This window comes from Mobula birostris, chromosome X, assembly GCF_030028105.1.
Source record: "Mobula birostris isolate sMobBir1 chromosome X, sMobBir1.hap1, whole genome shotgun sequence".
NCBI lineage: Eukaryota > Metazoa > Chordata > Chondrichthyes > Myliobatiformes > Myliobatidae > Mobula > Mobula birostris.
In genome coordinates, this window is record NC_092402.1 from 13,283,729 (window position 1) to 13,296,252 (window position 12,524).

General features: G+C 42.0%; 1 long non-coding RNA gene across 1 annotated transcript in view; it reads left to right on the forward strand.

Annotated features, from left to right (window-relative positions):
* LOC140191805 (uncharacterized) overlaps positions 1–12,157 on the forward strand; it is a 152,127-nt gene extending 139,970 nt beyond the window's left edge. Inside the window, exons 2-3 of the long non-coding RNA XR_011883933.1 lie at positions 8,237–8,510; positions 11,846–12,157. This is a non-coding gene — a long non-coding RNA (uncharacterized lncRNA). The remainder of the gene's footprint in view (positions 1–8,236; positions 8,511–11,845) is intronic.
* Positions 12,158–12,524: the final 367 nt, after the last annotated feature.

A 12,524-nucleotide genomic window follows, 5' to 3' on the forward strand; every position in this document is an offset into this window, starting at 1 on the left:
GGAAAGGCCATAATCGTACATGTCATATGACACAGCACATAATGAACGAATGATCATCTTGTACACCTCTATCAACTCACCTCTCATCCTCCATGCTTCAGAGAGAAAAACACTAGCTTGCTCAATTTCTAGGAAAAGGTACAGTTGATGTTTCAGGCCGAGACCCTTCGTCAGGACTAACTGAAGGAAGAGTTAATAAGAGATTTGAAAGTGGGAGGGGGAGGGAGAGATTCAAAATGATAGGAGAAGACAGGAGGGGGAGGGATGGAGCCAAGAGCTGAACAGGTGATTGGCAAAAGGGATATCAGAGGATCATGGGACAGGAGGTCCGGGGAGAAAGACGGAGGGGGGGGGCGGAAACCCAGAGGATGGGCAAGGGGTATAGTCAGAGGGACAGAGGGAGAAAAAGGAGAGTGAGAGAAAGAATGTGTGTATAAAAATAAATAACAGATGGGGTACGAGGGGGAGGTGGGGCATTAACAGAAGTTAGAGAAATCAATGTTCATGCCATCAGGTTGGAGGCTACCCAGACGGAATATAAAGTGTTGTTCCTCCAACCTGAGTGTGGCTTCATCTTTACAGTAGAGGAGGCTGTGGATAGACATGTCAGAATGGGAATGGGATGTGGAATTAAGATGTGTGGCCACTGGGAGATCCTGCTTTCTCTGGCGGACAGAACGTCGACTGTACCTCTTCCTAGAGATGCTGCCTGGCCTGCTGCATTCACCAGCAACTTTGATGTGTGTTGCTTGATTTCCCAGCATCTGCAGAATTCCTGTTGTTTGAGCTTGCTCAATCTATCCTCCTGGGGTTAGTTTGAAGTTATAATAGGTCAATAAGGAATCCTAGATGTCTAGACTGCTTTTTGCAGGTGGAGGTTATTTTAGTGATTAAAAATAAACAAATAATATGTTCATGACTAATGCTGTAATGCAGTTTTACATTCAGAAAGTGTTGACTCTGCTGGTCAGTTGGCACGTTAGTATCGGGGCAGAGCTGGCTGACACATGAGAGAAATTTACTGCAAAAATATCAGAATCCCCAGAAGCAAAATGGATACAATTGAAATTCTTGGAGTGGATATGGGATTGTAACAGATGTTTGTGAGCACTGTCCCTTAGGCAATATGATTAGCTCTACTCTACAGACAAAGTTCATTTATTTTTACCCTGGTTTTACTGACAGAAGAGTATTGCTTGAACTTGTAAAATTACAGGTGATATAGTTCAAAAGGGTCACTTGGGGAATTGTTTTTTTGCAGTCAAACACTTTAATGGGACAGTATTCAATAGGAGAGTTAAAAGAAGAATAAATTCCGGAAGTGAGGAACTCAGGAAGCCTATTTCCGTAGTTTCTGCAGTTGGCAAACACAGGAAAACAGTAACCTGTTACATATAGAAAAAAATGCTTTATTACGGTAAAACGTGGTTGAAAATTACCAGGTTGGAGATAAGTCACCAAGTGCAGAGCTATTTTAAGAAGATAGCATTCAATTTTCCAGCTAGCAGATTTCTATTGATGTGTAGTGGAGAGTGTATTGACTGTCTGCATCATGACCTGGTATGGAAACACCAATGCCTTTGAACGGAAAATCCTACAAAAGGGTAGTGGATTCAGTCCAGTACATCACAGGTAAAGCCCTCCCAACCATTGAGGACATATAGATGAAATGCTGTCGTAGGAAAGCAGAATCTATCATCCGAGGTCCTCACCACCCAGGCCATGCTCTCTTCTCACTGCTGCCATCAGGTAGAAGGTACAAGAGCTACAGGACTCTCACTAACAGGTTCAAGTACAGTTACTACCCCTCAGCCATCAGGGAATAACTACACTCACTTGCCTCATCTTTGTACTGTTTCGCACAACCAATGATCTCACTTTAAGAACTCTTTACCTCATTGTCTCATGTTCTTGTTATTTTTTTGCTATTTATTTATATTTATATTTGTTGTCTTCTACACTCTGGTTGATATTTCAATGATCCTGTTACAGTAACTATTCTATAGATTTGCTGAGAGTGCCTGCAGGAAAATGAATCTGAGGGTTGTATATGGTGTCATATATGATCCTTGATAATAAATTTTACTTTGTACTTTGATATTGAGGTAGATAAAGTAGTAGCAATAACCTAGGATCCAGATTTGTTTTCTACCGCTGTTCCTGAACACCAATCCTATTCCTGATATTAGATCCCGAATATTCACTCCATTTCTTATCTTTAGTTAAGGCCAAACCGCACATGAAGGTATACACCATATACACTCAGTGGCCACTTTATTAGGTATACATGCTTGTTCATGTAAATATCTAGTCAGCCTATCATGTAGCAGCAACTCAATGCATAGAAACATGGTAAAGAGATTCAAACAACAGGAATTCTGCAGATGCTGGAAATTCAAGCAACACACATTAAAGTTGCTGGGGAACGCAGCAGGCCAGGCAGCATCTCTAGGAAGACGTACAGTCGACGTTTCAGGCTGAGACCCTTCGTCAGGACTAACTGAAGGAAGAGTTAGTAAGAGATTTGAAAGTGGGAGGGGAAGGGGGAGATCCAAAATGATAGGAGAAGACAGGAGGGGGAGGGATGGAGCCAAGAGCTGGACAGGTGATAGGCAAAAGGGGATATGAGAGGATCATGGGACAGGAGGCCCAGGGAGAAAGACAAGTGGGGGGGGACCCAGAGGATGGGCAAGGGTATAGTCAGAGGGACAGAGGGAGAAAAAGGAGAGTGAGAAAAAGAATGTGTGTATAAAAATAAATAACGGATGGGGTACGAGGGGGAGGTGGGGCATTAGCGGAAGTTAGAGAAGTCAATGTTCATGCCATCAGGTTGGAGGCTACCCAGACGGAATATAAGGTGTTGTTCCTCCAACCTGAGTGTGGCTTCATCTTTACAGTAGAGGAGGCCAAAAGAGGTGTCCGGTGATCCCGATGTGGCCTTCTATATATTGGCTACTTGTAAGCGGAACAAGTGCTACACATGCCCTTACACTTCCTCCCTTAGCACCATTCAGGGCCCCAGACAGTCCTTCCAGGTGAGGCGACACTTCACCTGTGAGTCTGCTGGGGTGATATACTGCGTCTGGTGCTCCCGATGTGGCCTTCTATATATTGGCGAGACCCGACGCAGACTAGGAGACCGCTTTGCTGAACACCTACGCTCTGTCCGCCAGAGAAAGCAGGATCTCCCAGTGGCCACACATTTTAATTCCACATCCCATTCCCATTCTGACATGTCTATCCACGGCCTCCTCTACTCTAAAGATGAAGCCACACTCAGGTTGGAGGAACAACACCTTATATTCCATCTGGGTAGCCTCCAACCTGATGGCATGAACATTGACTTCTCTAACTTCCGCTAATGCCCCACCTCCCCCTCGTACCCCATCTGTTATTTATTTTTATACACACATTCTTTCTCTCACTCTCCTTTTTCTCCCTCTGTCCCTCTGACTATACCCCTTGCCCATCCTCTGGGTTTCTGCCCCCCCCCCCCCCCCGTCTTTCTCCCTGGGCCTCCTGTCCCATGATCCTTTCATATCCCCTTTGCCAATCACCTGTCCAGCTCTTGGCTCCATCCCTCCCCCTCCTGTCTTCTCCTATCATTTTGGATCTCCCCCTCCCCCTCCCACTTTAAAATCTCTTACTAGCTCTTCCTTCAGTTAGTCCTGACAAAGGGTCTCGGCCTGAAACGTCGACTGTACCTCTTCCTAGAGATGCTGTCTGGCCTGCTGCGTTCACCAGCAACTTTGATGTGTGTTGTGTAAAGAGATTCAGTTGTTGTTCAGACCAAACATCAAAATGGGAAAGAAATGTGATCTAAATGACTTTGCAACTTTGTTGTATGGTTGTTGGTGCCAGACGGGGTAGTTTGGGTATCTCAGAAACTGCTGATCTCCTGGGATTTTCACGCACAACACTCTCTGAGGTTTACGGGGAATGGTGTGAAAAACAAACATAAAAAATCCAGTAGTAGGCAGTTCTGTCGATGAAAAATGCCTTGTTACTGAGAGAGGTCAGAGGAGAATGAACATCTCTGAATGCACAACATGTTGAACCTTGAGGTGGACGGGCTAGAGCAGCAGAAGACCACAAACATATACTCAGTGTACTGTTGTGGATAGAAAAAGAAAAGTCAAACCAGTTGTTTATCTATAATTCTAGATGATTTTTATGGGTGGGTATGGAGCATATTGAGCATTGACACTAACATTAAATGTAAATAAGCTTTTCCTCTGTTAACTCATTTAATCATAAGAATCCCCATCGGACACAGAAATTATGTTCTGAGATAGGGAAGATCATGTAAACAAGCCAACAGTTTGTTTACTCCGTCAAATATGTAACATGTGACTGCTATGTCTAAGATCTAAGTTAGGAGTTTTGGTTCCAGATTCTCTTTTTTTGAGCCTCTGGTGATTGCTTTAATAGACAAATTTCAGTTCCAATGATTAAAGATATCATGTGTTAGGAAAAAGTTTTGTTTTTACAGAGATTTTGTTTTCAACAATTTTCAAGGGCCTTGGGAAGAAGCTATCTAAGTAATTGAAACCTAAGGTCAGGGTATTAATGAATTTCCTAGTACCATATGTCAAATTCTTTGCTTGTCTAATCTGGAGAAAAAGTTCTTGAGAAGGAATAATATATTATATGTAGCTTTCAATTGTGTGATCTTTAGAAGAACTTTTTGTGCAAAGAATTCTTAATATTTTGGAATGTCTTTCAAGGCAAAATACGGGATATTTTTCAAATAGGACCTGGTTCTGTGTTAGGAAGGAGGTACAGGAGCCTCAGGATTCACAATACCAGGTTCAGGAACAGGTATTACTCCTCAACCATCAGGCTCTTGATCAAAGGGGTAACTTCACTTGACCCATCATTGAAATGTTCCCACAACCAATGGACTCACTTTCAAGGACTCTTCATCTCATGTTCCAAATGTTTATTGCTTATTTATTATTTCTTGCTTTTTGTGTTTGCACAGCTTGTTGTCTTTTGCATTCTGGTTGAATACCGAAGTTGGTGTGGTAGTTCACTGATTCTGTTATGATTATTATTCTATAGATTTATTGAGTATGACTGCAAGAAAATGAATCTCAGGGTTGTATATGGTGACATAGGTGTACTTTGAACTTCGAAGGAAGTTAGATGACCAAAAGGACATATTTCATGAGGCCAAATGAACTTCTGTCATCCCAGGTTTTCCTCATGTTTTGACAATTTATCAGAGTAATCTCCTCACTTTCACCAGTCCCCTCCATACTTTATTCTGTTGGATTAGTTGTCTATCAGATTTGTAAACACAGGAGATTCTGCTGATGCTGGAAATCCAGAGTGGCACACACAAGGAGCTCAGCAGGCCAGGAGGTAACTGATCTGACGTGACTTAAGCTGACCTGCTGTGATCCTCCAGCATTTTGTATGTGTTGCTATGGGATTTGTACTTGTTGTGTCAGCCTTTAGAAGAAAGTGAACTTGCTTGATTTGTTTGGAATAAGACATCAGAATCTGAATCAGGTTTATCACCACTGATGTAGCACTCAATGGCCACTTCATTAGATACACCTGTATACCTGCTCATTAATGCAAATGATCTAATTAGCCAATCCTGTGCACCTCAATACATAAAAGTGTGCAGACATGGTCAAGAGGTTCAGTTGTTGTTCAGAGCAAACATCAGAATGGGAAAGAATTGTGATCTAAGTGACTTTGACTGTGGAATGATTGTTGGTGCCAGATGGGGTGATTTGGGTATCTCAGAAACTGCTGATCTCCTGGGATTTTCACATATAACAGTCTCTAGAGTTTACAGAGAATGGTGTGAAAAAAAAGACATCTAGTGAGCGGCAGTTCTGTGGGCAAAAACACCTTGTTAATGAGAGAGGTCATAGGAGAATGGCCAGACTAGTTCAAGCTGACAGGAAGGTGACAGTAACTCAAAAAAACCATGCGTTATAACACTGGTGTGCAGAAGAGCATCTCTGAATGCACAACACATGTAACTTAGTGGATGGGCTTCAGCAGCAGAAGACTACACCACGTTCCACTACTGTACCTAATAAACTAGCCACTGAGAGCAAATGTACAACAAAGAACCTTCTACCATTAAAAATGATAATAAAGGCGGACTGTGGAGACGAACTGATTGCCGAATGTCCTCTGTGGAAGGAAATGTGACTTAGTTCAGGCCAACATGAATGTCTGTCCTTGGAAGTTGCCAAGAAAGATGAATCAAACAGCTGTGGCAAATACATCATTCTGGAAGTGACCTCTCCCATTCTGACTTAAGCAACTCAAGAATATCAGTCACAATTTTCTCAGACCAGTTAAGATTGGAAGATTTATTCCAGATACCAGATAAATGTTTATACCAGGGGTTCTTAAACTAGGATCCACAGATTGGGATAGATTCCTGGGGGATCCATGAACTTGGATGTGAAAAAATTACATCTTTATTTTCAATAACCTCTAACTGAAATTTAGCATTTCCTTCAATTATGAATGTAGTTAGTAAACCACAGTAGTATTAGCAGTAACTGTGACTTTGTCACCAATAGAAATTACTGATGTTTTCATATCACATTGCAGTTGTTACAAGTATCTCAAAGCTATGGTAGTTATTAGATCTGCCACTAGATTGAACATATTCGCAGTTGTGCTGTCCACAGCTGATCTTTCAACATGACGTGTATTGCTTTGTCAAAGACCACCCTACAGTTTAATGTTCTTATTCAAACAGGAACAACACTGATATGTCTTTAAAAAATAAAATTTAATTTTAATTTGCCTATATTTTAAACGTATAGTATTGTTATTTAATGCATTAATAAAGAAGCACATATATCACTCTATCACAAGTCTGTTTTTAATAATATAATTGCTTTGTAATCCTGTGTATTTTATTTTATATAGTTAAATACATTATTCTGTGAAGAGGTCCATGGCATAAAAACAGTTGGAAACCCCTGGTTTATATCTGTAATGTTATCATCATATAATTTGTAGATGTCCTTTAGCTGAAGGAACAGAGATAAAAATAATATTGTGGAATTGCTGCATCAAGTGTGAATGACCTGGTCGAATTTGAACTGATGAATGTGACACAGTTTCCAGTTTGCTACCTTGAATGCAATGCCTGCCGTTTTGCAGATGTAATGTGAGGGGACTTTCCAGTGTTGGCACAAAATAACCAGGGAAACAATATTTGTGCACCAGTGACAGTGTTTTGGCCAGAATGCTAGGTTGTGTTAATCTGAGGACCACCCAAAGTCATACTCAAAATTCCTTGGGTTAAAAGTAGCCATCTGCATTAAAATTAGTGGGATTGTCAAACACAGCAACAAGGTGTTTTTGTTGCTGTAGGCAACGTGATAACATAGTAGCTTTACAGCGCTGGTGATTGGTTTCGATTCCTGCCACTGTCTGTACGGAGTTTGTACATGACTGCAGAGGTGTCCACTGGGTGCTCCGGGAAGAGGGTGGAGTGCTGCGGAAGGGGTGTAGGACAGGTGGCAGAGAAGGAGTGCAGAGGCAGGGGATAGTGCAGGTACAGACACACCCAGCGCTGAGAACCGGGCAATGTCATTAGATTCCAAACAATTGGTGTATTGATCATTACAGAATGTGTCTCTGGTACCTCCCACTCCCTCCCCTCTCCCTTCCCCTTTTCCCAACCATGATTCCCCTCTTCCTGCCCCCTTCCCACTCTCAGTCCATAATAGAGACCCATGTCAGAATCAAGTTTATCATCACTCACATATGTCATGAAATTTGTTTTTTTCTTTTGTCGAAGCATTACAGAGCAAAACATAAAATTACTACAATACTGTGCAAAAGTCTTAGGCACCCTAGCTATATCTGTGATAAAGAAGAAAAATACCTTTTAAATCTCCTAACATGAGAAATTCAGCAGATGCTGGAAATCTAGAGCATATCACACAAAATGCTGAAGGAACTCAGCAGGTCAAGCAGCATCTATGGAAATGAATAAACAGTTAACATTTCAGGCCGAGACCCTTGTAATGAGTCTGGGTGAGTACGTGGTTTCGGGTCGAGTCAATCAGGCATACTCCCTGACCTGCTGCGTTCCTCCAGCATTTTGTGTATGTTCTAAATCTCCTTTAAAGTTTCCTACTCTCACCTTAAAGCTATAATATTTGACATTTCTACCATGGGGAAAAAGGCTCTGACTATCTAGCCTGTTTATGCCTCTCATAATCATATATACTTTTATCAGGTTGACCCTCGGCCTCCTTTGCTCCAGAGAGGTTTACCCCAGCTGGACTGGGCCATATCCATCATGGATCCTGTGTGGCTTTATCTTTTGGATCTTCCTACCATGAAGGACCTCGTTGAATCCTTTACTGAAGTCTATGTGTACAACGTCCACTGCTCTATCATCATCAATCATCTTTATCACCTCCTCAAAAACCTCAATGAAGTTTGTAAGATATGATCTCCCTCTGCACAGAGATGCTGGCTATCCCTAATAAGTCTATGCTTATCCAGATGTGAGTAGCTCTTAACCTTGTGAATCCTCTCCATTAATCTCTCCACCACTAATACAGGCTCACTGCTAGTTTTTCTGTCTTGCCCTTCTTAAACAAAGGAATGACATTGGCTATTCTCCAATTGTTTAGGATCCTGCCTCTGACTAAAGAAAATCCAAAGATCTCTGTCAAGGCCCAGCAATTTTTTTTTACCTTTCTCAATAACCTGAGATTGATCCATAAGACCATAAGATAAAGGAGCAGAAGTCGGCCATTTGGCCCATCAAGTCTGCTCCGCCATTTTATCATGAGCTGATCCATTCTCCCATTTAGTCCCACTCCCCCGCCTTCTCACCATAACCTTTGATGCCCTGGCTACTCAGATACCTATCAATCTCTGCCTTAAATACACCCAATGACTTGGCCTCCACTGCCATCCGTGGCAACAAATTCCATAGATTCACCACCCTCTGACTAAAAGAATTTCTTCGCATTTCTGTTCTGAATGGGCGCCGTTCAATTTTTAAGTCATGCCCTCTCGTACTAGACTCCCCCATCATGGGAAACAACTTTGCCACATCCATTCTGTCCATGCCTTTCAACACTCGAAATGTTTCTATGAGGTCTCTCCTCATTCTTCTAAACTCCAAGGAATACAGTCCAAGAGTGGACAAACGTTCCTCATATATAAACCCTCTCATTCCTGGAATCATTCTAGTGAATCTTCTCTGTACCCCCTCCAACGTCAGCATATCCTTTCTTAAATAAGGAGATCAAAACTGCCCACAGTACTCCAAGTGAGGTCTCACCAGCGCCTTATAGAGCCTCAACATCACATCTCTGCTCCTATACTCTATTCCTCTAGAAATGAATGCCAACATTGTATTCGCCTTCTTCACTACCGACTCAACCTGGAGGTTAACCTTAAGGATATCCTGTACGAGGACTCCCAAGTCCCGCTGCATCTCAGAACTTTGAATTCTTTCCCCATTTAAATAATAGTCTGCCTGTTTACTTCTTCTGCCAATGTGCATAACCATACACTTTCCAATATTATATTTCATTTGCCACTTCTTTGCCCATTCTCCCAATCTATCCAAGTCTCTCTGCAGACTCTGCGTTTCCTCAGCACTACCGGCCTCCACCTATCCTCGTATCGTCAGCAAACTTAGCCACAAAGCCATCTATTCCATAATCCAAATCGTTGACGTACAATGTAAAAAGAAGCAGCCCCAACACGAACCCCTGTGGAACACCACTGATAACCGGCAGCCAACCAGAATAGGATCTCTTTATTCCCACTCTCTGTTTCCTGCCAATCAGCCAACACTCTATCCACGTATGTAACTTTCCCGTAATTCCATGGGCTCTTATCTTGTTAAGTAGCCTCGTGTGGCACCTTGTCAAAGGCCTTCTGAAAATCCAAATATACAACATCCACTGCATCTCCCTTGTCTAGCCTACTGGTAATTTCCTCAAAAAATTATAATAGGTTTGTCAGGTAGGGTTTTCCTTTAAGGAATCCATGCTGAGTTCTGCCTATCTTGTCATATGCCTTGAGGTACTCTGTAACCTCATCCTTGACAATCGACTCCAACAACTTCCCAACCACCGATGTCAAGCTAACAGGTCTATAATTTCCTTTTTGCTTCCTTGCCCCCTTCTTAAATAGCGGAGTGACATTTGCAATCTTCCAGTCCTCCAGAACCATGCCAGAATCTATCGACTTTTGAAAGATCATCGCTAATGCCTCCGCAATCTCCACAGCTACTTCCTTCAGAACACGCGGGTGCATTCCATCTGGTCCGGGAGATTTATCTACTTTTAGACTATTCAGCTTCCTGAGTACTTTCTCTGTCGTAATTGTGACTGCGCACATTTCCCTTCCCTGCCACCCTTGAGTGTCCGGTATACTGCTGATGTCTTCCTCAGTGAAGACTGATGCAAAATACTCGTTCAGTTCCTCTGCCATCTCCTTATATCCCATTACTATTTCTCCAGCATCATTTTCTATCGGTCCTATATCTACTCTCACCTGTCTTTTACTCTTTATATACTTGAAAAAGCTTTTAGTATCCTCTTTGATATTATTTGCTAGCTTCCTTTCGTAGTTAATCTTTTCCCTCTCAATGACCTTCTTAGTTTCCTTTTGTAAGGTTTTAAAAACTTCCCAATCCTCTGTTTTCCCACTAATTTTTGCTTCCTTGTATGCCCTCTCCTTTGCTTTAACTTTGGCTTTTACTTCTCTTGTCAACCACGGTTGCATCCTTTTCCCATTCGAAAATTTCTTCTTTTTTGGAATATACCTGTCTTGCACCTTCGTCACTTCTCACATAAACTCCAGCCACTGCTGCTCTGCTGTACTTCCCGCCAGTGTCCCTTTCCAGTCAACTTTGGCTAGTTCCTCTCTCATGCCACTGTAATTTCCTTTACTCCACTGAAATACCGACACATCAGATTTCGGCTTCTCTTTTTCAAATTTCACAGTGAACTTAATCATGTTATGATCACTGCCTCCTAAGGGTTCCTTCACCTCAATCTCTCTAATCACCTCCAGTTCATTACGCAACACCCAATCCAGTACAGCCGATCCCCTAGTGGGCTCAACAACAAGCTGTTCTAAAAAATCATCTCACAGGCATTCTACAAATTCTCTCGCTTGAGATCCAGTGCCAACCTGATTTTCCCAATCTACTCGCATGTTAAAATCCCCCACAATTATCATAACACTGCCCTTCTGACAAGCCTTTTCTATTTCCTGTTGTAATCCGCAGTCCACTTCACTGCAGCTGTTTGGAGGCCTATAAATAACTGCCATCAGGGTCCTTTTACCCCTGCAATTTCTTAGCTCAACCTATAAAGATTCTGCACCTTCCGATCCTATATCACCTCTTTCTAATGATTTAATATCATTTCTTACCAATAAAGCCACGCCTCCCCCTCTGCCTACCTTCCTATCCTTCCGATACACCGTGTATCCTTGGACGTTCAGCTCCCAGAGACATGCATCCTTTAGCCACGTCTCAGTGATGGCCACAATATCATACCTGCCAATCTGTAGCTGTACGACAAGATCATCCACCTTATTCCTTATGCTGCGTGCATTTAAGTATAACACCTTAAGACCAGTATTTGGTACTTTTCGCTTTGATTTCACTGCAACTTTATTGCACTGCAACTCATCCCAATGGCTACAAATTTGCCTCATCACCTGCCTGTCTTTCCTGACATCTTTACTGCTCACTATCTTAGATTTATTTCTGTTTTCTCCTTCCTCCGCGCTGTCATTCCGGTTCCCATCCCCCTGCCAAATTAGTTTAAACCCTCCCTAACAGCTCTATTAACCTCCCTAACAGATCCCATCACGTTTTGGAGACTTATCTGCCTTTAGTTCTTCAAGACAAAATGTGAAAATGCGGCAAGTGAAGAATCCTGAGAGAAATCACTTCAGAACTTATTATACTCAATTCAAGCAAGTTTTTGAAAAATGATTTTAAAAAAAGACATTCACAGTTGAAAGTAATTATCAAAGTACGTATATGTCACTGCATAATACCTTGAAATTCATTTTCTCTTACGAATTCACAGTAAAACAAAGAATACAATAGAATCAATGGAAAAGCTATACACAAATACTGGCAAACAACCGATGTGCAAAATAAGATCAACTGTGCTAAATAAATAAATAGATAAATAAATACTGAGAACGTGAGTTGTAGTATCCTTGAAAGTGAGTCCATAACTTATGTATAGTGATCAGTTCAGAGTTGAGGGGAATGTAGTTCAGGAGCCTGATGGTTGAAGGGTAAGAATTGTTCTTGAACCAGGTGGTGTGGGTCCTAAGGCTCCCATACCTCCTTTCTGATGACAGCAGCAAGAAGAGTACATTGCCTGAATGGTGGAGATCCCTGATGATGGATGCTGCTTTCTTGCGGCAACGCTCGTTATAGATGTACTCAATGGTGGGGATGGCTTTGCTTGTGATGCAACCACCAGCTTTTTTGTTCCTGAGCTGAATGGCCTAATTCTACTCCT